Here is a 4,589-nt window from a genome sequence, read left to right on the forward strand (position 1 = left end):
ATATAGTGAAAGTTCGGCCAACTATACATATCTATACTTTCAGGAACTAGGTATCTGCAGAGCTGTATATAGTGAGAGTTCGGCCAACTATACATATCTATACTTTCAGGAACTAGGTATCTGTAGAGCTGTATCTAGTGAGAGTTCGGCCAACTATACATATCTATACTTTCAGGAACTAGGTATCTGCATAGCTGTATCTAATGAGAGCTCAGCCAACTATACATATCTATACTTTCAGGAACTAGGTATCTGCATAGCTGTATCTAGTGAGAGTTCGGCCAACTATACATATCTATATTTTCAGCAACTAGGTATCTGCAGAGCTGTATTTCGATATATAGTGCGCCTCATGAACTGACAGATAATGTACCATGTTGTTCAGGTAATAAACTAAAAACAGCGTGTATATATGAATACTACACCGTTGTTTATTTACTTTTCAAAGAGTTTCGTACGTTCTCAGTTCGTATATATGCCCAACTGGATAACTTCATTTATTGTATTCGGCTATAATTATTAAACTTTGTAAAAATATTTTCTCATTATATATGTCATTTGTCAGGCTTCCAATGCTGGCGCCTCCCAACGCTAGAAACCGGGTTTCGATACCCGTAGTGGGCAGAACACAGATAGTTCATTGTGTAGTGTTGTGCTTAACTTCAAACAAATAAACCAAATGCTGACATAATTTACACCAAACAAAATCATGTAAAGTATTCTTTGGATAAATGTATGATTTTGCATATCCTGGCCCTTCCAAAGCCCAGGATACTTGATTTGGATTCATTTTAAGATACGTTTCTAACGTTCCTATACAAGTAACTTTACATGCCCAGTGTTAATTTAATGACAAAGGTCAAAGGATAAATCTGTATGTTATGATTAACTCAGTTTTGTTTATTTTGTTTTTCTTAAGCTTAAATGTACACAATAATGCCCCCCAGTGGCACAGCGGTATGTCTGCGGACTTACAACGCTAGAATCCAGGTTTCAATACCCGTGGTGAGCAGAGCACAGATAGCCCATTGTGTAGCTTTGTGCTTAATTACAAACAAACAAACAAACTACACAATAGACTATCTGTGCTCTGTCCACCACGTGTATCGAAACCTGAATTTTAGCGTATTAAGCCTACAGACTTACCGCTGAGCAACTGGGGAGTGTACAGCTAATTTGCATTAGTGTTTAAGTTACATAATGAAAATAAATTATACACTACCAGTACGTAATATTAACGTACACCGATATCCACTAGAAAACAATCCTTCCCCCCAGTGGTACAGCGGCATGTCTGCGGACACCGAGTTTCGACACCTGTGATGGGTAGAGCACAAATAGCCTTTTGTGTAGATTTGTGCTTAATAAGAAATAACAACAACAAGAAGAAAGCAATCCAGTGTTTAGTATATTGTGGTCATTTTCCACATGTGTAGTATGATTTTCTTTTCATTAAAACATTACTCTAGAGGGCCGAAAAGGTCAAAGTGATGTGTTAAAATTTTCCCAAGAGTCACATTCGTATTACATATTTATTTTTTAACATTTTTTGATATGCTTCAATAGTATAATTTTTTTCTATTAGAAGTAGTGTTGCAAGCAGTCCTGTGGAATTTCTTTCAAAGAGAACACTTTCAATCAGTTCGTTATTCAACAGATTTAAATGTAATAAGCCACATATATCAATGCAAGAATAGAACGCGCTGAGATAATTGTCATGGAAAGTATGGTTATACAGAGACTACGAGGTTGGGTGTTAAGCAGAAAAACAAATATATGAAAATGTGGATTGGCTCTATTCGAGTTGCTGTCTACTATTAAAAATGACGACTTCATTACACTGGACATAAAAAAAATTGAACATATTTATTCCATATGAAATATCTGTATAATTCAACAGTAATTATCCAGAAGGAAGTCTGTTAGTCATCAAGGATATAATGATAACAGAAAAGTTAGAGACATTAACAGAATTCTTGATATAAGAAAATTCGGACTATTTTTGCCTTCTGATAGAACAGAACATCAAACGATTTATATGTTTGTTAAACTCTTCGAGATATGTGATTCTATTTTCTTAAGTGAAACACCGAAGTTTTAGAGGACAGAATTTAATATCACCGGCACCAGGTAGCAGCACGTTACGGTAGAGAAAATTGAGGTATCAAATTTTGTCCGACTACCGCTTTTTACCTGAACTTCCCCTAAGTCATATGAGAAAAAGAAAATTCTTTAAATTAAGAAAAAACTGCATTTATCTTTGTGTTTTCTTGACCTAACGGAATTCCCCTTTCAAAACAAAATAGTTAAACTTATTTTAAGTTAATTATTTCACATTAAGCTGAACTAATTTTATTTGCAACAACTGGCAATCAGCACTATTCGTTCAAGGGAAAATCGGGTAAGAAAAATATTATATTATAGAAACGAAAATAAAATAAAATTACATTAATGTTTGAACAATCTACACAAAACAAGTTTATAATATACACACTGAAGATCGGTTATGACAACAATAACTTTAAGGTATGGAATATGGCAATGTTATTTGAAACTTCTGTATAAGTATTACACATGTGATATTATATAGAATTAAATCATATAAATGATTTTTACACTTTAGTTTTCTTTGAGCTCTTAAATCAACATTTCACGAAAAACAACAACAACAACAACAAAAAAAAAACGAACACTGTATACAGCAGGTGAACATTAATATATGATACACAAGAGAAATCCAATACGATAAATTTCTCATCAATATCAACAAATACAAAACATATATTTGTGCATAACATCTTCAATATAAATTTTTTAATGATATTTCAGTTAATTAATCAATTAGGAAATTTGGATAAAAAGGCTCTCAATCCACGTGTAATTAAGTACACGCAACTTTGTACATCAAATCGACATTGTAAATAATAAGATTACTGACTTGGAGATCAATCGAAGATACAGAAAAAATAAAAACATTACAAAACTTGCCTTTTTTTCGTCTTAGATGAACATATACGTAGTTGTCAGTACCTTATAGATTTTAGTTGAAATATTGTTTTAAATTTCATTTGAAAATAACAGAAGAATTTCAACATTTATATTCGATGAACTGAGTTATTGAGGAATTTTGTACAGAATAGAATAAATGATAATAAAAGAACAAAATAAACGTCCGCGACAGGATTCGAACCTGCAATCTTCTGATCCGAAGTCAGACGCCTTATCCATTAGGCCACGCGGACCTCCTCCAAAGATTTGTCTTTACACAAACTCTAAAACAAATCACAGGCTTTCAAAGTATATCGAGCATTTCTTGAAATATTGTTTTGAGAAGTACAAAATTACGTCTCATTCTGATGCACTCACTTCTTATTATTTTTGTCGTTTTTGAACAAATTTGATGATATCAATCTACAAAACTAGTAATTAGTTTGTTTGAAGTTAAGCACAAAGCTACACAATGGGCTATCTGTGCTCTGCCCACTACGGGTATCGAAACCCGGTTTCTAACGTTGTAAGTCCGCAGACATACCGATGTGCCACTGGGGGCAGTAATTAGGCATGCTATGTGTTTGTGATGCTTTTCTTCCATCTAAAACCCGTATATTTTAAAATTGAAAACAGAATAATATATTTTGCAAAATAGTTTGAAATAACATTTAGCTCGTCTGATGTTAAGTGTTATTTTATACTATTTTTCAAAATATATTATATTAGATCGTCTGATGTTCAGTCCTGTCAGAATGATACAATAGCATGGACTTTTCAGTATCAGAAATATTTTTATCGCTGCTTCTATCGTTGTCTTCTTTTGAAGCCTGACAGATTACCTTCTCGACAATCCAGGTAATTCATATATATATATATATATATTAAAATTATCAGATCCAGGGTAATGCAACTGTTTTGTTTAATACTAAGTGGCAGGACGAACAGAACAATGCTATACCTTCACGTATCTTATTTTCTTCCCAGATTCATCTCTCTATAGTTTTATGTCAATACTTCATGCATTCCTCTAACAAACCTATCTATTCCCACATGACAGCGTTCGTGGAACCATATTCTCCATGAAAATTATTTTAGCGTGTTCTTTTCTTGTCTTGATATATGGCGAAAGTATTTCACGTTCACTGTCTTGGTTTGTTCAAAGTGGTTACGTTGCACTCCAACTTGTTGAAGGCCGACTGGTTGCGATAGAGATAACTAATTGAGTTTGTTAAATTGTAGGTAGATCCACATCAGAGTTTTTCCTAAGGATTTTTTTTCAATTTCACATTTATATTTTAACTTAATTTTTTTAACACATGATGCCATATTTCACCTCATGTATACATGCCTAGTAGCAAATGATCAAACAAATGCAGAATATTCTAGTAAATACATTTTATCAACTCTGAAATGGAATTTTATAATCTTAAATAATTAAATAAATATATATATTGTATTTATCCACTTTAACTTATTCATATAGGTGAATTTTCAACTGCACAAATATTTTTACAGCTGCACAATTTGTGATCAACTGCACACTAGGAAAACTCCCGCTCCGCCTGTAGCACCACCCAAGAGTAAATCAAAAAGTAAAA

General features: G+C 33.0%; 1 non-coding gene across 1 annotated transcript; it reads right to left on the reverse strand.

Moving 5' to 3' along the window:
• Positions 1-3,169: 3,169 nt before the first annotated feature.
• Trnar-ucg lies at positions 3,170-3,242 on the reverse strand. The gene has a single exon. It is a non-coding gene; the product is annotated as a tRNA-Arg (tRNA).
• Positions 3,243-4,589: the final 1,347 nt, after the last annotated feature.

This window comes from Limulus polyphemus, unplaced genomic scaffold (assembly GCF_000517525.1).
Source record: "Limulus polyphemus unplaced genomic scaffold, Limulus_polyphemus-2.1.2 Scaffold511, whole genome shotgun sequence".
NCBI classification, from domain to species: domain Eukaryota; kingdom Metazoa; phylum Arthropoda; class Merostomata; order Xiphosura; family Limulidae; genus Limulus; species Limulus polyphemus.